The sequence below is a fragment of the Camellia sinensis genome, chromosome 5 (assembly GCF_055761805.1).
Source record: "Camellia sinensis isolate YWXY chromosome 5, ASM5576180v1, whole genome shotgun sequence".
Classification (NCBI taxonomy): Eukaryota; Viridiplantae; Streptophyta; class Magnoliopsida; order Ericales; family Theaceae; genus Camellia; species Camellia sinensis.
In genome coordinates, this window is record NC_138965.1 from 99,700,510 (window position 1) to 99,722,958 (window position 22,449).

Consider the following 22,449-nt stretch of genomic DNA (forward strand, 5'->3'; position numbering starts at 1 on the left):
CTGAATAACAAAAGGTACAATCACATCCGACTCCTCCAAACGAGGTCGTTTGTCGGCACGGTCTTCTTCTGAGCCGGCCTCGGCCTCGGCATCGGCAGGGCGCTTCTCCACCCTTTGCTCAGCTTCTACACTTGCCTGCACAAAAGGTTCCGCCTCGGTACTTCCGTTCTTTGTCGTCCCCTCAATAATAGGCAAGGAGGACTGGGACTGAGATTCGGCAGCCCAAATCTCCTCCGCCCTTCGCCGCGCGGCCATCCTTTCCGTGTTCGCCTTCTTGGCAAGGTTACTGAGGCTCAGCCCAGCCATATCTTATGGCAGCGCACCGGGAAGGTCCTCTAGACCATGAAAAATATCATCAAGCGGACCGTCCTCTCAACCCAAAGTGGACGAAGGATCAGCCGAATTGAGGCCGACTTCTTCAAATGCTAACTTCAAAGCCTCGTCAACCTCAGTTTTGGATTGGTCTGACTCAGCGGCCTCAGCTACTTCCGGTCGCTCCGAATCTGATCCCTCATAACCGACTTCCCTCAAATTTCTGAAATCAGTCAAGATAAGGGCGATAAGAAACTCCTCACCCTTCAGAATTGGGATGTTTTTCGCCGCCGAAAAGGTCGTATAAGTTGGCTCATGGCGGAGCAGAACGTGGGCCACCCTCCCCTGCTTCTGAAGACTCGGTTGACCGAAATACTTGAGCGCGGTCTTGATTTCCGAAAGGACGGCGTCGTCGGTCGAAGTCAAGACTTTATTCAAATCGTTTCCTGCAAAAGCAAAACCATGAGGTCCCGAAAATAAAGTTTTATGAATATAACAAGTAAATAAATAAAAGAAGATACTCGGCCGCCTGGTTCGCCCCTCCATCTAGGAATACGATCAAGGCGATCCTCGCCTTCGCCGAATTCCTAGTTTCCTTGGATGATGACCATAACATCATTGACTCGCTTCCCTGAGCTGGAAAGCATAGTCACTAGTTGATGGTTGGTGTCTTTGGTCTTAAGGAAATAACGCCCATGCCGACAAGAAGACTTGGCCAAGGCGTAGCAATGCCGAATAGCGGGAATGCCAAGGATAAGCCCAAGGCGGTGGTTTAGTGCGATAATCCCCATCACGAACCTAAAGAAGTTGACGTTGGGTTGGAAAGGGATTAACCCCCAATGGCAAAGCACGGCCCTAAGGAGTGGGTGAAGGGGGAAACGGACCCCACCATCTGCGATTGATAAAAGAGGGAAGACGATCATGGTTTCATCAACCCTCTCCATATCGAGGGTGACGTCTGCCACAAATGACAGGCGGACGTCATCAGGAATGGAAAAATGGCATTGCAAGCCAGAAATTCGATCCAGTGAGAGGAAATCTTTTAAATGTTTTGCCATTCCCCCCAGCCAATAGGATTATGCTAAGCCAAAAAAACAAAGCAGAGAAGGAGAGAACTTACAAGAGGCGAAGGAGATAGAGAAGAGTAGGAAGTTACAGAGGTAGTTCAGAAGGCAGTCCAGCAACGGGCGTCTAAAAGCGTGTATGCATTTGAAAAGACGTCGAAATTTTAAATTACAATAAATAGAAGTGTACGAAGAGGGGGGAAGTTGAAATGATAACCGAAAAGCGTGTGTACAGGCATTTACGTTGGAATACGGTCAACCGCCGAATTTTGGCTCTGACTCTTCGAGTTCGAAGCCAAATACTCCGGCCAACTGTCGTTACTGGAGCGCTTGGGGGGCAATTGTGGGGGTCGAGAATTGGGAGTCGTAAAGATTTCGGATAGTCGAATCTGGGAGAGTCGGGATTCAAAGCACTCGACAATTGGCTCGAAAGCTCAAATCCAACCCTACTCGGCCAAATAACCGATTAAGTAAGGGGTCGAGTGAAGATCGGTCTATTATAAAATGTGCCAAATATGAGGTGGGAAATGGATCTAATCCCAAGGCCCAAAGAAGAAAAGATATAAATAGAAGAAACATAAGCCAGAAGGAGGTATGTGAGAATCGTTGTGCTAAACTTAGAATACAAGCATTCTTGAGCATTGAGACTGACTTGTTCGTCGGAGTGCTAATTCCGGCACCCCCGATCGGGGTGTTTATTCCTTTTCAGGTGACTAGAAGAGGATCACGAGCGTTCCCCAAGATCAGAAGAGTATTTCCAAACCACTTCTCCACTGGTTCAAATCTTTTTGAGAAAATAGGTACTTAAGGCTTTTATGATCTGAGAGAACACGTCAAATTTCTCTTTGTATAGATAGTGCCACCAAAGTTTCAGAGTAAAGATGATCGCGACTAACTCTAAGTCGTGAGTTGGATAATTTCTCTCACGATTCTTTAACTGATGTGAACCATATGTCACAACTTTCTCTCTTACATCAAGAGACACCCCAAACCTTCCCTACAAACAACACAATACACGGTGTAGCCCAACCCGCTCTCTAGAATGATTAGAATTGGTGTCATAGTTAATCTAGTTTTTAGCTCCAAGAAAGATCTCTCACAAGACCCACTCCAAACAAACTTTGCCCCTTTTCAAGTAAACTTAGTCAATGAGGATGCCAAGTGTAGACGTCCCCGAACGTCCCGGGCGGGAAATCTTGTTTTGTTCGTTTGGGGCTCATTACAGTTCGGACTCAAATTGTCACGGTTCTTAATCTGATCCCGCAATGTGCAATGCGAGACTGATAAATCACCAAAGAGTCTAATTCCGGCAAATCGTTTTGAAAACAGATTATTGAAAGAAGGGGCAAACATAGACTGCTTTTCCAGATATAGAGTCGCCACCTAAATATTTTATTTTGGGGGAATTTAGGAAACCCTGACTCATGCCGAAGGTCACGTGTCCATCATCACCAAAGTTACCTCCGCTCGGGAACTTGGGTACGATTGGGGAAGGTCACTTCATGAGCACCCCCGCTCGCCCGATCAAAGATCGGCCTCTACTAACCATGATATCGAGTTTTGAAAATATTATGTGCTCTTATTCCGGTTAATTAGCTAATCTTTACTACGTGATGCGCACAGCAAAACAAGTATAGACTAGGTTGCCTAATTTGGAACAAAGCATCGCATATCCGTTTGTTTGGAAATGGTTTCACGTTTGCTACTCGCAAGTAGGCTTAAAACACGGATTTCAATGAATTATCCCAATTCAAGTAATCCAACCTTCACCCACAGGCATTCAGGCAGTTATATCACATAAGCAAATAGTCTCATGGTAAGCATGCTATCATGGCAGTCACTCACACACATGCAAGGATGCTAAAGCATAAACACTCACCGAGTACTCCGAGCCAAAACAGAAACTAGTTAGTAATCAATGCATGATCCTAGTTCATGTTAAGATGGCTAATGCAACACAAGCAAAATGCAACTAAGATAGACTCGGCTAATCTAAGAATGGCATATGAGATGCAACAATCAATACATGTATTCAACTTGGAATTGAAATACAATGCAGTTAGTATGATGCGCCGTGCCCAGTGCATGCAAGACAGATGAATGGATGCAAACATGCGAGCATAAGTATGCCAATTGAAACATGCCCTAATCTAACCATCATAAGCTGGTAAATAAAAGGGAGAAAGAAGTGCGGGTTGGAAGACATACATCACACACACGCACACTTATTACAATTGCGGCCCCGCTCGGAGGGTCTGAATAAATAATATACAACCAAAATGGATAACAACTCACAGCTAATTATTACACAATTCTAGCTAATTAACAAATCAACTAAGTAAGCAATAAACTAACATGCAAACTATGTAGAATGGACTGCCTCAGCTCTGTTTTGGATGACAATGGATGCATGCATGCTCGAGTCGCCTCGTCGGAAAATTCCATCGCGATGCCTCGTCTCGCCTTTGTTTGCAATTGATCTCAGAAACTTGCACAAAGCTTCAGAAGGCTGAAACTCCACTCTGGGAAGCTGTGGGAGGGCCACTGACCAGCTATTGGGCTTGGAGACCACCCACCGACCAGTTTATGTGGGAAAAACCAAAACGGGTGGTCGGCCTGCCAGAAAAGCTGGTCGGCCGACCAGTTCCTGCCTCCAGTTTCTGGTTTTTCTGCAACAAAGGCAAGAGAAAGAGAAAGCAAGGTATTTGCAACACATGTGTGCACGACCACTCTCCCCGTCGTTGCACAAGCTCTAAGGAGTGTGGTCCCTAATCCTCGTGCCACCAATCACGCATCTCGATGCATGATGCCCGAGGAATCGAATTGCACGACTCGATATGAAATGAATGCACATATGAACGCAACAAGGCCTAAACTCCATCATGGATAATCCGGAGCATCGGCGACCGGGAATCGAGGCACGTTTCGTCACTTGGAGTACGAAACGTCCCTCGTTTCCCATGTTTGGACTAAACCCTACTCCAAACACAATGCAATATGCATGATATGCATGAATGCAATTCTAACATGCAATCCTAGATGCAATACCACTGAATGACGTAAACATGCAAAGGATGAAAATGCAAACATGCACCTAGCATATACAATGCTAACACTACATGGCATGCATAATGCTCATGAACTAAATGCGACTAACAACCTATGGCATACTCAATGAGACTAACAACCTAGCATACATAATGCGAGGAATGACATGGCATACACAATGCTAACAACATAACATGCACAACACATTGCAACATGGCATACACAATGCAAGGTGGACTTAAACCAATATGAGTGGACCTCAGCCACACTCAAATCAGTGGCCATATGATGGAAATGAGACAACCGAAACACATGCAAACGTGCACGATGCAAGGGACCAATCCTAAGGCATCAAATGCCACTCTACCAAAGCACGGTAAAGGATGAAACATGGCATAAAATGAAACATGATACAACTTTGAAATGGCATAAAATATGGTCCCGAAACATGCAAATATGACACACAATGCAAGCTAGGGGGCCCGGGTACCGAAACTAGTGAAGTGCGTTACAGTAGAGGTACCCAAAGCAATGCACCAAAGGCAAAACCAACCCCAAACAGACCCTAGGCAGGTCTGAAACCGTAGGAAAATGGCCTAAAATGATGGCTCGGAATGCAACGAAATGGAGCTCATTCAATGGTCCGAAAACAAGGCATACAAGTCCGACTCTCAAACACATTTAAAGAGTACAAAACATGGCAATATGGCGTTAAAAAAAGCTCTGAAATATGATGTATAATGAGCCCAAAACATGAACACACCTCAGTATATACTCAAAGTTAAGCATGGGTATTGAACTACAAGCATGCAAAACCAACATTATTCAACCATGAGACCCAAAAACAGAGCTGGGGTAGTCCAAAATAAGCACAATATCACTTTAAGGCATGGCCAAAAAGTGTTAAAATCAAGGGTCAACAAAGCATGCAAAGAAAGCTAGTGAACCACGAGTTACATTACAACTATATGGAGCATATGAAGGCTCACCAAGCCAGCCAAAAATAGAAGTATTCCATGCCAAAATATGCCCAAATAACCACTGAAACTCAGTCACTGCATGCAAGAAGGATGGGCTCCTTTGAAAGGCCAATAAGGGGGTTGTTCTACACATGCATAATGGACACACACAATGGCAAAAACACCTCTAGACAGAGGTTCTGAGGGTCTTAAAACCCACTAAAAAGAGCCTGAAAGGGGTCTAGGAAACATGCAAATAAAGGCCCCTTTGAAAGGCCTTGAATGGAATTGTTCTACACATGCATCAAAGACAAAATATGGCCAAAAGGGCTCCGGACAGAGTCAAGGCAGATCTTGAAACTCACAAATAATGGCTTGAAACAAGACTTCTCAACATGAAAAACGGAGCTCCGTTGGAAGGCCAACATGGCTAGTAAAGAGAACAAGGGGGGAGAGGGTCACCCCTCTTTGATTTTAGGGCTCAAATGCATGGCTCAAAGTATGAGGAAATGAAGCATGAAAGGGGGTAGATCACCCCGAACAGAAAAATGACCTTGAACAAACTTGAAGAGGAGCTCAAAACAAGACTTTTTTTAGTTTATGTCGAAGTCCAAAAATTCTTGCAAATAGGGCTAAACTATGGAGCAAAACAATGTCAAAATGGAGGAAATGGAAACTTACCCTTGAAGAGAAGAAGGCCAGCAGCTTCTGGGCCAAAATAGTGAGTCTTCAACCTCTGAAAATCAGCTCCAAGGTGCTTGGATGGATGGTGGAGGTGTTGTGCTAGGAGGTGTAGTGTAAATGGCCAAGAATAATGGAGTTTGGAGGCTTGGGATGTAGAGATATATGGAAGAGTGTATCTATCTTGAGACCAAATTGTTCAACCCTTGCAAGTGGAGAGGAGGGTTGGTTTTATAGAAGAGGAGGTCCAAGGCTTCTTGGAGAAGCCTCAAACAAAAGGGCCAAGCTTCTAAGAGAAGCTAAACAAAAGGGTCAAGCTTCTTGAGAAAGCTAAACCAAAGGGGTCAAGCTTCCTCAAGAAGCTTGTCAAAAGGCCAAGCTTCTCCTAGGAGCTAAGCAAAAAGGGCCAAACTTCCTTAAGAAACTAAACAAAAGGGTCAAACCCGGAGCAAATGCCTCCCAGCTGGCACAGTTGTATGCAACTCAAGAAGGCCAAAAAGGAGATGGTTGGCAGACCAGTTCAAGTGGTCGGCAGACCACTTGCCCTGGTCGGCCGACCAGGGTTCAAAAGGTTCAATGTGAAATGTTGGTCGGCCATACCAGAAAGGTGGCCTCCCAGATGAGTACAACACAGTTGTATGGTGGGAGACCAGAAATTGTGGCCCAAGAGAGAGGAAAACCAGCTTTCTAGCAAGGTTCAAAAGGGTCAGGAAGAAAAGCTGGTCAGCCTACCCATATTGATGGCCTCCCAGATGAGTACAACACAATGGTGGTATGGGAGACCAGAAATTATGGCCCCAAAGTGAGAAAACCAGCTTTCTATCAAGAAAACCGGCTGGAGGAGAGAGAAAATGGTTTTCAAAAGAATTGCTGGTCTCCCACCATCCTACCACCTTCCAAACAATGAAAATAGGGTCCATACCAAAAATGAACCCTAACCGATGCAAAACGAGGGTTCGGGGGCCAAAACACACGGCCTGGGGCCCCGAAAATAGGCTGTTAGGTACTGGAAGTGGCATGCAACCACGAAGGTTGTGTCTCGGGCCACAGTGTCCCTCAAAAGAGAAGAAACAAGGTGTGTGCCAAAAATCGGAGCAAACGAAGGTAGTTACGCGGTCTCGAATCGAGGCACACGGCCGACGGCTCCAAAAATCGAAAACTGGTCTCCAAACGGGAAAAATGGCCTACGACCATGAAACATAGCCTACGGCCACTGAGAGATAGTCTACGAGACCTCTCCCTCCCTTCGGGAAGAGAAAACAGAGAAAATAGAACCTGGTTCGCAAACCAAAGCAAAGCACAAAAGAGCCCCGAAGTCCGGAGGCAAGGCTCTCAGCCGAGACTCTGCAACCTCAGAACGAGCACAATATGCATCATCACCGAGCGCTCAACCGGTGACGTCTGAGTCTTAGGGCCGGTCAAAAATGGGGTGTCTATAGTTGCCCCTCTTTAGCAGAACTCGGAAGTCATAAGTGACGGAAGTGAATGTCAAAGCCCAGAGACGACCCATTTTTGACAAGGCCGAAGACTTAGACAAACAGGCGAGAGAATCAAAAAGATGTGCCCGCAGGCAAGGGCAAAATGCGAAATGATATGGATATTACAAAATAATGTAGTAAACAATGCAAATGATATGCAATGCATTTGAGATGATCAAACCACAAGCAATATAAAACCACACAAATATCATAAAGATGACGGAGATGCAAAATCCGTCTACCATAGAAAAGGTGCCGACACCCTCAAACCACAATCCCATCAGTGGAATAGGCGCATACACATGCAGAACTATGTGTGTGTAGACGGAACACAAGATACAAGTAATTGGGTAGCATGATATAAGTGAGGAATGATCTGCTGAGAAAAGATCACGATCTTAAATGCTGGATGCAACGCACTATACTACAATGCAATGAATGCAATGGATAAGGTGCACGACCAAACCGTATCTTGCCTACGAAAGACATGAACACAAACAAACCACGTCTAACACGAAAATGGTGCCGTCACCCTCAAACCACAATCCCTTTAGTGGAATAGGTGCGTACACAAAATCTCATAACTATGCTTTGACGTGAAAAGCATGGGTACATGCCAAACCAGGCTTAACATGGAAAGGATGCATGCGATGAATGCTATATGCAATGCAATAAACATAATGTGATGCAATAGATAGGAAGTGAAGGTACCTTAGAGGGGCAATTGGCAATGACCTACCTCAGCAATGTCTTACCTCATGCTTATGTGGGAATCTTCCCCTTCTTTTCGGTTGAACCACAGGTACTACTTTTCTCCCTGACTGTGGTCGCACCTTTCCCTATTCTCCAACAGGGTGACAGACTAGGTTGGTTCAGTATCCAGAATTGAGGTGCATACACATGATATCTCAATCTATGGGGCTGCCATACAGTTTTCAAGTCGAGGATATACCTCTGGGTATTTAAACCAGACTTTAGTCTCGAAAATTCCGAACCTTTGCGTTCTAGGCAAGAGCCATTCGAACTCTAGTTTCCACCGTCTAAGTTGGTCTCCTAGGAACTCACCACAAACACAGGCAGGTGGCTATACCAGACCACCGGAAGTCGTTCGAGCACGACAAACACCAAAGGAATTGCACCTTTAGAGGATTTAAGGTCTCCTAGACCAGAAAGTGCACAAGACAGTGCAAATGATACAAAAATACAATGTGCACAAGACAGTGCGATACAGAGTGAATGCACAAAACAGTGCGATACAGATAAGGTGCGCAAGATAACGCGATGCAATGCACTAACAAGTGCAGGTAAGGTGCGCAAGATAACGCGATGCAATGCACTAACAAGTGTGGAGAGGTGCGCAAAATAGCGCGATGTGATATGCAAAGCACAAGACAGTGCGATTGAGGTGCGCAAAATAGCGCGAATGATAAACTACATAGGACAGTGCGATGCACAAAATAGCGCGAATGTAAATTGCACAAAATAGTACAATTGAGGTGCGCAAAATAGTGCAAATGTAAACTGCACAAAACAGTGTGATTGAGGTGCGCAAAATAGCGCGAATGTAAACTGCACAAAATAGTGCAATACGCAAAATAATGCGAATGTAAACTGCACAAAACAGTGCAGTGTGCAAAACAGCGCTATGCGTTAGACAACACGAGTGCACAAGACAGTGCGAGTGAAATACAATGTACAAAAAGTGTGAGGAAGGTGCACCAAAGAAGTGCAATAAAATGCATGAACAATGCAAGTAAAGTGCACAAAACAGTGTGATGCACAAAATAGCGTGATAAAATGCATACACAATGCAAGTAATGGCACACGGCTTACAACATAGCACTCCATTCATTTGGCACACAGCTCACTACACAACACTTTGTTTGTTTGGTACGCGGCTCACAACACAATATTCTGTTCATTTGGCATGCAGCTCGAAACACAACACTCTATTTATCTAGGCACACGGCTCTTTTGGGCACACGGCTCATTCGGGCACACAGCTCGTTTCGGGCACGCAGCTCATTTTTGGCACACAGCTTATTTCGGGCACACAGCTCATTTTAGGTGCACATAGCTCATTTCGGGCACACAGCTCATTTTTCAGGCACACAGCTCATTTGGGGGCGCACAGCTCATTTTTGTGCACACAGCTCATTTTTTGTGCACACAGCTCGTTTTATTCGGGCACACGACAGATCTCGGGGACACAGCTCGTTTGGGGGCGCACAGCTCATTTTTGGGCACACGGCTCATTTTTTGTGCACACAGCTTGTTTTTTTTCGGGCACACGGAAAATCTCGGGCACACAACTCATTTTTCGGGCACACAGCTCATTTTTCAAACACACAGCTCGTTTCGGGTGCACAGCTCATTTTTCGGGCACACGGCAGATCTCGAGCACACTGCTCGTTTTGGGGCACACAGCTCGTTTTTGGGCACACAGCTCATTTTTCAGGCACACAGCCCGTTTGGGGGCACGCAGCTCATTTTTGGGCACACGGCTCATTTTTTGGGCACACAACTCATTTTTTCAGGCACACGGCAAATCTCGGGCACACAGCTTATTTTTTGGGCACATAGCTCGTTTTTTAGGCAAACAGTTCACTTTTTGGGCACATAGCTCGTTCTTTGGGAACCCAGCTCATTCTTTGGGCACACAGCTCATTTTCAGGCACACAGCTCATTTTTCAGGCACACAGCTCACTTTTTGGGCACACAGCTCATTCTTTGGGCACGCATCTCATTCTTTGGGCACGCATCTCATTCTTCGGGCACACAGCTTGTTTCGGGCACACAGCTCATTCTCGGGCACACAGCTCATAACACTGCTTAATCTGAACACTCAGCCCATAACACAGCATTCGGTTTGCATTTTGAACACACAGCTCAAGCACTCGAACTTCTGAACACGCAGCCCACATTTTTGAAATCTGAACACACAGCTCAAACTTTTGTCGTGAACACCCAACCCACATTTTCTTGAAATCCGAACACACAGCTCAAACTCTTGCGGTGAACACGCGGCCCACACTTTCTTGAAATCTGAACACACAGCTCAAACTTGTTGTCATGAACACACAACCCACAGTTTTTGAAAGTTGAACACGCAGCCTACAGTTTTTTGAAAGTTGAACACGCAGCCCAAACTTTTGATAGTGAACACACAGCCCACACTCTTGTAGTGAACACGCAGTCTACAATTTTTTGAAAGTTGAACGCGCAGCCCAAACTCTTGATGGTGAACACACAGCCCACACTCTTGTAGTGAACACGTAGCCCACAGTTTTTGAAAGTTGAACACGCAGCTCACAGTTTTTGAAAGTTGAACACGCAGCCCAAACTCTTGAATTTCTGAACACGCAACCCATTTTTTATTGTGAACACACAGCACACACTTGTTGAAAGTTGAACACGCAGCCCAAACTTTTGAATTTTTCCTGAACACATAGCCCATTCATTTCATTTGCACGTAGCTCATTCTTAATTCTGAACACGCAGCTCATAAATTTTCATGTCTGAACACATAACTCATTCACTTCACTTTGAACACGCAGCTCACACATTTCAATTCTGAACACGTAGCTCATACATTTTCATTTGCATGTAGCTCATTCTTAATTCTGAACACACAGCTCATAAATTTTCATGTCTGAACACACAGCTTATTCACTTCACTTTGAACACGCAGCTCACACATTTCAATTCTGAACACGCAGCTCATACATTTTCATTTGCACGCAGCTCATTCTTAATTCTGAACACGCAGCTCATAAATTTTCAATTATGAACACACAGCTCACAACACTGCTCGATCTGAACACACGGCTCATAACACATTAGTCCTTTAATTTTGAACGCACAGCTCATAACACAACTCTGCTTGATCTGAACACACGGCTCATAACACAGTAGTCTTTTAATTTTGAACACACAGCTCATTCTGAACATACAGGATGCAACGACGGAACTTGTAGAAGTTGAAACCAACTCAAATGCCCGACATTTTCTTTTTTTCTTTTGCTTCGAAGTCTGGAACCTATATAACTTCAGATAGGTCCTGGTTTTACTATTCTCGTATGACCTGGGTTGAATCCTGCGGCTTTATGAAAGAATAAATTTTGTTTTGCACAAATGTGGAGAATGGCACGGCACTCTAATCACAAAACGATTTTTTTGAAAGTGAAATGAGAAAAGGGTTCTCAACCGGGTATTGAGCCTATAACTGACCACAGCCAAAACGAGTCAATAACAGGAAACAAAGGTAGAACAACCTAAACACAACACAACAAAGGAAAAATAAGGTAAAATAACCTAAACATATCTATAGGCACCCGAAGCGACTCAAAACGAGAATCGAGACAAACAAAATGACTGACACGACATACAGACATGTTCCAATGGCAAGAGACCTCTCAGTGCACGAGGAGCCAGTTTCTCCGAGTATTGTTTCCCACCCTTTCTCATTTGTGATTCTCACATCACTCGGCCCTCAGGCTCGGCTTTTCTCACAAAACCCTTTTCCTCACTTCTTCTCTCAGCGCACATCTCTCTATTCTTTAATCTCTCATTTTTTATCCCTCCCCTGAGTGGTTGATGGATAAACAAAAAGTTGCGGGCTCTTGCCCCTTGCACTCAGCTAGATTCTTCTTTTTCTACGTGCAGCTAGTGAGTTCCTCCCGCAGAGGGGTTGTGCTGCAACTGAGCGTGTAGCGAATCTGCAACTAACATCGACTATCGATGCTCTGCCGGGGAGTTTGGACATGGTTAGATCTGTCCAGATGAGGGAGTGGAAAATCTTGATCCATTCTAATTCATGCTTTGTACATGGCCTGATACCTCATTGCTTGGAGGATGAGAGAGCTTTCAGCCCTTTGTTGTTAGCTTCAGTTGTGCCCTTTTCTATCAGGTAGAGTGCCCTTCCTGGCAAGTAAAGTGCCCTTTTCTGGCAAATATGTTGACAATGGGGAGAAGACAGAACACCTGACTTAATTGTGCCCCTAGTTCATTATTTTGACCTTTTTTTTTGTTTCGATTTTCTACTAAAACAATTTTGACCAACATGAGAGTTAGATTAACATGCTTGTTCAATTTTCTGATTTGAAATCATGTAAGTTAGGTTATGAGCATTGAAAATTTTCCTTTTTGGGTCCAAGAGGTCCAGCTTTTAGAAAAATGGAATAATTTTCGAGAGAATTAGTCAACCTTAGTAAAAATTCTCAAAAACTATTTTTGCAAACGGCCACTGCTCAACGAGCACGGAACCTACTCTCGAGATGCACAACCTCAGATCCGAAGGAGAATTGCCCCTTGTCTGAACGGCACTGCATGGCAACGGAAAGTTGCCCCTTGTTTGAATGGCACCACAGCGTGCTGTATGGCAACGGAAAGTTGCCCCTTGTTTGAATGGCATCGCAGCGCGCTATATGGCAACGAAAAGTTGCCCCTTGTTTGAATAGCATCGCAGCACACTGTAACCAGTTTTCAAGGTGACGATCACAACTGAGCTCTCAGATACAGAGAAGACAAAGATGACTAGAACCATCACATGGACACAGTTGAATTTGAAGTGTTTTACGGCTGGACTTCAGAACGAAGTTGCCTACGTATCCCAAACATGGGAATCAAGCCTTACGTAGTCCGGGGTTAAGGTACACTCGGGTATTAACCTCTCCTTTTGCGCTCTAACTTTTGCCAAGGCCACCCTTCCGGGTTTTCAACCTTACGAGCTTTGTTTTTCTTTTCTTTTCAATTCTTTTCATTTCTTGTTTTCTTTGTTCATTCTTTTTCAGAATTTTTCATTTTTTTTTCTTCATTTCTTTTTTTGTTCTTTGCATTTTTTTTTTTTTGTTTCTTTGTTCTTTTTCTTCTTTTTCTTGCTCTAACTTTTGCCTAGGTCGCCCTTCCGGGTTTTCGACCCAGCGAGTCTCTCAAGGGTAAAAGTGTAGCTTTGTCCATGTCAAATGGTTTTGAGATCCCGAAGTCATCTGAATCCAGGAGAATGGCTGCTGTTCGCTGACGATGCAGGAGTCCATCCAATGGGGGCTGAATTTGCTCCTAATGTTGTAGATAGGAACTCGGTTATCCCTCAGCGATACTTTCTTCTTTCCTCCCTTCTAGGATTTGGCATTCTTGCCAATCTTCGTCTTTGACTCTTCGAGCACATCTGACATTTTTGCCCCTAGTCTAAGGGGTGCTTCTGATCTAGCTTCGCGAGCTTCTTTTGATGACATCTGATCTTCTTGATTTGACTTTCTTGCCCCTAGTTCGCGGGCTGCTTCAAATCTGGCCACACAGGCCTCACGTCATGATTGGCCTTAGAACATTCTGATTCCAAGTTCAAGGTTTGAAATCAAGAGGGGTCGAGTCTCGAGGCCGAGAGCGATCCTAAGCTGCACAATCTCAAGAGCGATTCCGCACAGGTCTTCGCAGGACGGCGCAAAACATTTTTTGAAATTTTTTTTAAGAAAACAACAAATCGCTCGCGCTGAAGACAGTGTAGAACCAATCTAGATCAAGCCAGGGTCCTTCTCAGTACTCACATTAACAAACATGATCTCATTCATTAAGGGCTTAGCACGTCTCTCTTTCTCTCAATTGATCAAATTTTTGCAAAACCCAAGGAATTCCTTCCTCTTTGTTTTCACCGCAGTGTTAGAAAAAGTTTTGAAAAGCATAGGTCAGTACAATGATTTAAAGGTGTAGAAGAGCAGGTGAGATGCTCCGCCAATTCATCCTAGATTTTCTGGCACAACCGGCACAAGGCAGAAGCAAATGCAAGAGTGTGAAAACTACTGCTGTTCCATTCAAATTTGTTGGTGTAACTGGCTCCAGGTAGAAACCGACTCAAAACAAAATGAAAAGATAAACGCAAAACAAAATGGTGATTCCTGAGGTAACGCCCCCGGAATCACCCGACCTTTGTACAATAGGACTGACTCGATACAACAAGACAGACCCTTAATCAAAAAGACTGACTCAAGACAATGAGACAGACTCAAAACAAAACTACAGAACTGACTCAACACCCAAGTCAGAAACTACAAAACTAGCATTCGCAAATGCTCAAAATAGTGCGTGCCATATGCCACATCCGAGGTAAATCATGCGCCGCTCCCAGGTGGTCCAACCCCTAATCACATACTTGCATTATCCTCGAAATCCATCAACCCAGTGGTGACAGACTTTGCCGAGCTTGGCGGGAGGATGACTTCATTGTCAATCAAATCTTGCACTTCGTGGCGAAGACGGAAGCAGTTGTCGGTGCTGTGACCGGTTTGTTGATAGTATGCACAGTACTGGGTACCATCATGCTTAGCTGGAAGGGGACTTGGGAGAGGCCGAGGCTCGAGGGGTTTGAGATGCCCTTTTTCGACAAGGATTTGAAGGGCCTTAGACAAAGGCATGTAGAGGGCATGGAAGACCCTACGACCTCAGGGCGGATACTTCAAGGTTTGCTGACTTTTGCTGGGCGCACTCAAAAAAGGATCGGCAGGTGCTGCCTTGGCTCTCTGATCTTTTCCAGGTGCAGGGTTAGGATTGGAAAGAGCTGTTCTGGTACAACGGTCCCTATTTCGATTTTTCCTCTGGCTTAAACTGCTCTCGTCTTGAGTAGGGAAGATGTCATCCACAATTTTTACAGCAACAGCGAGCACCTGCCGTTTATTCAACCCTCTGGCTTTCAAAGCCTCAACAGCCAACAGGAGTTGTTCGTAGGGATCGGTGTCCACTTTCACCTTGTTCTTACCACTCGCCTCAGCTTGGTAGAAGGTTTGAGTTGCTACATCAGAGTGGAGCCCCGTTGTTGTCGACATGCCATTACCGGAACTTAGGATGGCTTTAGGTTGGCTGCGTTCGATTACAATTCGTCCTAGTAGTGGGGGCTCCTCCGGTATGAAGTTCCCGGCATACGATGTGGTTGGTGGCGAAGCCAACATTCCGTAGGCTAGATCAGCCACGGATCACCAATCATTCCCATCAACTCGAAAGTGGTGGGCTCACGGGTTTGAAATAACTGGGGTTCCCATATCAGATGTGCGGCAGGTGACCCAGGTGGGTGTGGCACCTCAACGTCGGTATCATCCTGTATGAGGATTCCCTGGTTTAATGCAGCTTCCATAACCACTATTTCCTCTGAATTCTGTGTCATCACGAGTCCGCTGAATTGATCGGAGGTGATGTGACTGGTGATTGACGGATCAGATGAACCGATGAGCCCTAACTGACCTTTCTCTACTTTACCCCAGCGAAGGAAGATATTGACTACTCTGAACTGAATCTCCGAACTGAAAGAGAAAACAGGCAGCAGCTCAGCCCAATCTCACTAGGACAGATATAGGCATGGCTGGATAACTATATTCAACCACTGATCACTATTCCCCAAATTACTGCCCCAAAAACTGAATCTGATACCCGTAGATAACTGATTCCCAAAATACTGAACTGATGCCTGCAGGCCTGATGCCCAAACTTGCAAACTGATACATGCATTCCTGTAGAGACGCACTCTAAAAGCACATAACAAGCAAGTGAGAGCCAAAACACCCCTATGTTGGGGTAGGCTTTCCCTGTCCTATTTTGTCAGGAGCTAGGGTTTTACTACGCACGCAGCGGTTTCAAACAACCTATAATCGGGTAAGTAACCTGTCCTAGCTTGGAATGGTCACTATGGATTCCGAATATGCACTAGGTCGAATGGTCAAAAAGGGTGCCCCGGCAAAATCGGGGTTTGTGTTCCCGTCGTGGCAGAGCTTGTAACCGGTCAGCCTTATGGCACGCTTCGTAAAGCGAAGCTCCGGCAAACCGTTCAGGAATAGCATACGGCAAACACGGTGTCCTAGGCGCACCAATGCACATGCAATGCAAAGAAACACATAAGTGTAGTCAAAACAAGATATCATGAGTTCGAGTCAAGTTCTCTAATTCCCCAACAGAGTCGCCAGAAACTGTAGACGTCCCCAGACGTCCCGGGAGGGAAATCCCATTTTGTTCGTTTGGGGCTCACTACAGTTCGGACTCAAATTGCCACGGTTCTTAATCTGATCCCGCAATGTGCAATGCGAGACTGATAAATCACCAAAGAATCCAAATCCGGCAAATCGTTTTGAAAACAGATTTTTGAAAGAAGTGCCAAACATGGACTGCTTTGCCAGATACAGAGTCGCCACCTAAAAATTTTATTTTTGGGGAATTTAGGAAACTCTTACTCATGCCGAAGGCCACGTGTCCGTCATTACCAAAGTTGCCTCGGCTCGGGAACTTGGGTACGATTGGGGAAGGTCACTTCGTGAGCACCCCCGCTCGCCCGATCAAAGATCGGTCTCTACTAACCATGATATCGAGTTTTGAAAATATTATGTGCTCTTATTCCGGTTAATTAGCTAATCTTTACTACGTGATGCGCACAGCAAAACAAGTATAGACTAGGTTGCCTAATTTGGAACAAAGCATCGCATATCCGTTTGTTTGGAAATGGTTTGAAGTTTGGTACTCGCAAGTAGGCTTAAAACACGGATTTCAATGAATTATCCCAATTCAAGCAATCCAACCTTCACCCACAGGCATTCAAGCAGTTATATCACATAAGCAAATAGCCTCATGGTAAGAATGCTATCATGGCATTCACTCACACACATGCAAGGATGCTAAAGTATAAACACTCACCGAGTACTCCGAGCCAAAACAGAAACTAGTTAGTAATCAATGCATGATCCTAGTTCATGTTAAGATGGCTAATGCAACACATGCAAAATGCAACTAAGATAGGCTCGGTTAATCTAAGAATGGCATATGAGTTGCAACAATCGATACATGTATTCAACTTGGAATTGAAATATAATGCAGTTAGTATGACGCGCCGAGCCCGGTGCATGCAAGACAGATGAATGGATGCAAACATGCGAGCATAGGTATGCTAATTGAAACATGCCCTAATCTAACCATCATAAGCTGGTAAATAAAAGGGAGAAAGAAGTGGGGGTTGGAAAACATACATCACACACACCGACACTTATTACAATTGTGCCCCCGCTCGGAGGGTCCGAATAAATAATACATAACCAAAATGGATAACAATTCACAGCTAATTATTACACAATTCTAGCTAATTAACAAATCAACTAAGTAAGCAATAAAGTAACATGCAAACTATGTAGAATGGACTGCCTCGGCTCTGTTTTGGATGACAATGGATGCATGCATGCTCGAGTCGCCTCGTCGGAAAATTCCATCGCGATGCCTCGTCTCGCCTTTGTTTGCAATTGATCTCAGAAACTTGCACAAAGCTCCAAAAGGCTGAAACTCCACTCTGGGAAGTTGTGGGAGGGCCACCGACCAACTATTAGGCTTGGAGACCACCCACTGACTAGTTTATGTGGGAAAAACCAAAACGGGTGGTCGGCCTGCCAGAAAAGCTGGTCGGCCAACCAATTCTTGCCTCTAGTTTCTGGTTTTTCTGCAACAAAGGCAAGAGAAAGGGAAAGCAAGGTATTTGCAACACATGTGTGCACGACCACTCTCCCCGTCACTGCACAAGCTCTAGGGAGTGTGGTCCCTGATCCTCGTGCCACCAATCACGCATCTCGATGCATGATGGCCGAGGAATCGAATTGCATGACTCGATGTGAAATGAATGCACATATGAACGCAACAAGGCCTAAACTCCATCATGGATAATCCGAAGCGTCGGTGACCGGGAATCGTGGCACGTTTCGTCACTTGGAGTACGAAACATCCCTCGTTTCCCATGTCTGGACTAAACCCTACTCCAAACACAATGCAATATGCATGATATGCATGAATGCAATTCTAACATGAAATCCTAGATGCAATGCCACTGAATGACGTAAACATGCAAGGGATGAAAATGCAAACATGCACCTGGCATATACAATGCTAACACTACATGGCATGCATAATGCTCATGAACTAAATGCGACTAACAACCTATGGCATACTCAATGCGACTAACAACCTAGCATACACAGTGCGAGGAATGACATGGCATACACAATGCTAACAACATAACATGCACAACACATTGCAGCATGGCATACACAATGCAAGGTGGACTTAAACCAATATGAGTAGACCTCAGCCACACTCAAATCAGTGGCCATATGATGGAAATGAGACAACCGAAACACATGCAAACATGCACGATGCAAAGGACCGATCCTAAGGCATCAAATGCCACTCTACCAAAGCATGGTAAAGGATGAAACATGGCATAAAATGACACATGATACAGCTCTGAAATGGCATAAAATATGGTCCCGAAACATGCAAATATGACACACAATGCAAGCTAGGGGGTCCGGGTACCGAAACTAGTGAAGTGCATTACAGTAGAGGTACCCAAAGCAATGCACCAAAGGCAAAACCAACCCCAAACAGGCCCTAAGTAGGTCTGAAACTGTGGGGAAATGGACTAAAATGATGGCTCAGAATGCAACGAAATGGAGCTCATTCAATGGTCTGAAAACAAGGCATACAAGTCCGACTCTCAAACACATTTAAAGAGTACAAAACATGGCAATATGGCATTCAAACAAGCTCTAAAATATGATGTATAATGAGCCCAAAACATGAACACACCTCAGTATATGCATGGAATGAACCTCGAAACTCAAAGTTAAGCATGGGTATTGAACTACAAGCATGCAAAACCAACATTATTCAACCATGAGACCCAAAAATCGAGCTAGGGAAGTCCAAAATAAGCACAATATCAGTTTAAGGCATGGCCAAAAAGTGTTAAAATCAAGGGTCAACAAAGCATGCAATGAAAGCTAGTGAACCATGAGTTACATTACAACTATATGGAGCATATGAAGGCTCACCAAACCAGCCAAAAACAGAAGTATGCGATGCCAAAATATGCCCAAATAACCACTGAAACTCAGTCAATGCATGCAAGAATGATGGGCTCCTTTGAAAGGCCAATTAGGGGGTTGTTCTACACATGTATGATGGACACACACAATGGCGAAAACACCTCTGGACAGAGGTTCTGAGGGTCCTAAAACCCACTAAAAAGAGCCTGAAAGGGGTCTAGGAAACATGCAAATAAAGGCCCCTTTGAAAGGCCTTGAATGTGATTGTTCTACACATGCATCAAAGACACAAAATATGACCAAAAGGGCTCTGTACAGAGTCAAGGCAGACCTTGAAACTCACAAATAATGACTTGAAGCAAGACTTCTCAACATGCAAAATGGAGCTCCTTTGGAAGGCCAACAAGGCTAGTAAAGAGAACAAGGGGGGAGAGGGTCACCCCTCTCGGATTTTAGGGCTCAAAAACACATTCAGTGGCTAAATGGCCAAACCAAGGCCAATGCAAATGCTCAAATGCATGGCCCAAAGCATGAGGAAATGGAGCATGAAAGGGGGTAGATGACCCTGAATAGAAAAATGACATTGAAAAAACTTGAAGAGCAGCTCAAAACAAGACTTTTTTTAGTTTATGTCGAAGTCCAAAAATGCTTGCAAATAGGGCTAAACTATGGAGCAAAACAATGTCAAAATGGGGGAAATGGAGACTTACCCTTGAAGAGAAGAAGGCCAGCAGCTTCTGGACCAAAATAGTGAGTCTTCAACCTCTGAAAATCAACTCCAAGGTGCTTGGATGGATGGTGGAGATGTTGTGCTAGGAGGTGTAGTGTAAATGGCCAAGAATAATGGAGTTTGGAGGCTTGGGATGTAGAGATATATGGAAGAGTGTATCTATCTTGAGACCCAAATGTTCAACCCTTGCAAGTGGAGAGGACGGTTTGTTTTATAGAAGAGGAGGTCTAAGGCTTCTTGGAGAAGCCTCAAACAAAAGGGCCAAGCTTCTAAGAGAAGCTAAACAAAAGGGTCAAGCTTCTTGAGGAAGCTAAACCAAAGGGATCACGCTTCCTCAAGAAGCTTGTCAAAAGGCCAAGCTTCTCCTAGGAGCTAAGCAAAAAGGGCCAAACTTCCTTAAGAAGCCAAACAAAAGGGTCAAATTCGGAGCAAATGCCTCCCAACTGGCACAGCTGTATGCAACTCAGGAAGGCCAAAAAGGAGATGGTTGGCCGACCAGTTCAAGTGGACGGCCGACCACTTGCCCTGGTCGGCCGACCAGGGTTCAAAAGGTTCAATGTGAAATGCTGGTCAGCCAAACCAAAAAGGTGGCCTCCTAGATGAGTACAACACAGCTGTATAGTGGGAGACCAGAAATTATGGCCCAGGAGAGAGGAAAACCAGCTTTCTAGTAAGGTTCAAAAGGGTTAGGAAGAAAAGCTGGTCGGCCTACCCATATTGGTGGCCTTGCAGATGAGTATAACACAATGGTGGTATGGAAGACCAGAAATTATGGCCCAAAAGTGAGGAAAACCAGCTTTCTGTCAAGAAAATCAGCTAGAGGAGAGAGAAAATGGTTTTCAAAAAAATTGCTGGTCTCCCACCATCCTACCAGCTTCCAAATAATGAAAATAGGGTCCATACCAAAAATGAACGCTAACCGATGCAAAACGAGGGTTCAGGGGCCAAAACACGCGGCCTAGGGCCCCGAAAACAGGCTGTTAGGTACCGAAAGTGGCATACGACCACGAAGGTGGTCTCTCGGGCCACAGTGTCCCTCAAAAGAGAGGAAACAAGGTGTGAGCCAAAAACCGGAGCAAACGGAGGTAGTTAAGCGATCCCGAATTGAGGCACACGGCCGACGGCTCCGAAAACCAGAAACTGGTCTCCAAACGGGAAAAATGGCCTACGACCATGAAACGTAGCCTACGGCCACTGAGAGATGGTCTACGAGACCTCTCCCTCCCTTCGGGAAGAGAAAACAGAGAAAATAGGACTTGGTTCGCAAACCAAGGCAAAGCACAAAAGAGCCCCAAAGTCCAGAGGCAAGGCTCTCAGCCGAGACTCCGTAACCTCAGAACGAGCACAATATGTATCATCACCGAGCGCTCAACCAGTGACGTCTGAGTCTTAGGGCCAGTCAAAAATGGGGTGTCTACACTAAGGTGGAGATGTTTTTCACAAACCACCTATAATAACCAACAAGACCCAAAAAGCTACGAATCTCAAAGGCATTCTTAGGTCGCTCATAATTCTGTACTGCCTCAATCTTTGAAGAGTCCACAGTGACCCCATCCCCGGAAAAAATGTGACCCAAAAACTTCACCTCGAAAATCCATAACTTACGTTTCTCGTTAGTATACAACAGGTGTTCCCTAAGCAACTGCAAGACAACATGGAGGTACTCTTCATGCTCCTCTCTTGAAGGTGAATAGATAAGGATATCGTCTATAAAAACCACTACAAATTTGTCGAGATATTCTTGGAAGACTCAATTCATCAAGTCCATGAAAGCTGCAGGGGCATTGGTAAAGCCAAACGGCATTATAAGGAACTCGTAGTGGCCATATCAAGCATGAAAGGTCATCTTTCTTCTTCACTCACAACTAATGATAGCCCGATCTCAAATCTATCTTGGAGAAACAACGGGAGCCCTTGAGTTGATCGAAAAGGTCATCTATTCTAGGTAATGGGTATTTGTTCTTAACCGTGACTATATTCAATTTGCAGTAGTTGATACATAATCACAACGAACCATCATTTTTTTTTTTTTTTTTTGTGAAGAGAATCGATGTTCCCTATGGCAAGATACCAGGGCATATAAAGCCCTTGTCTAATAACTCTTGTAACTGCTCCTTCAAAACGAGCAACTCTACCGATGCAAATCTATAGGCTGACATAGAGATGGGTGTCATGCCAAGTACCAAGTCTATAGAGAACTCGACCTTACGGCGAGGTGGTAATTTAGTGAAATCCTCTAGAAAGGCGTCTGAATACTCGTAAACCACTCTAGGAAATACACCTCGAATCATACCACTGCCATCGTCTATGAAAGTTACAAGGAGGAAGCTAAGTTTTCCTTGA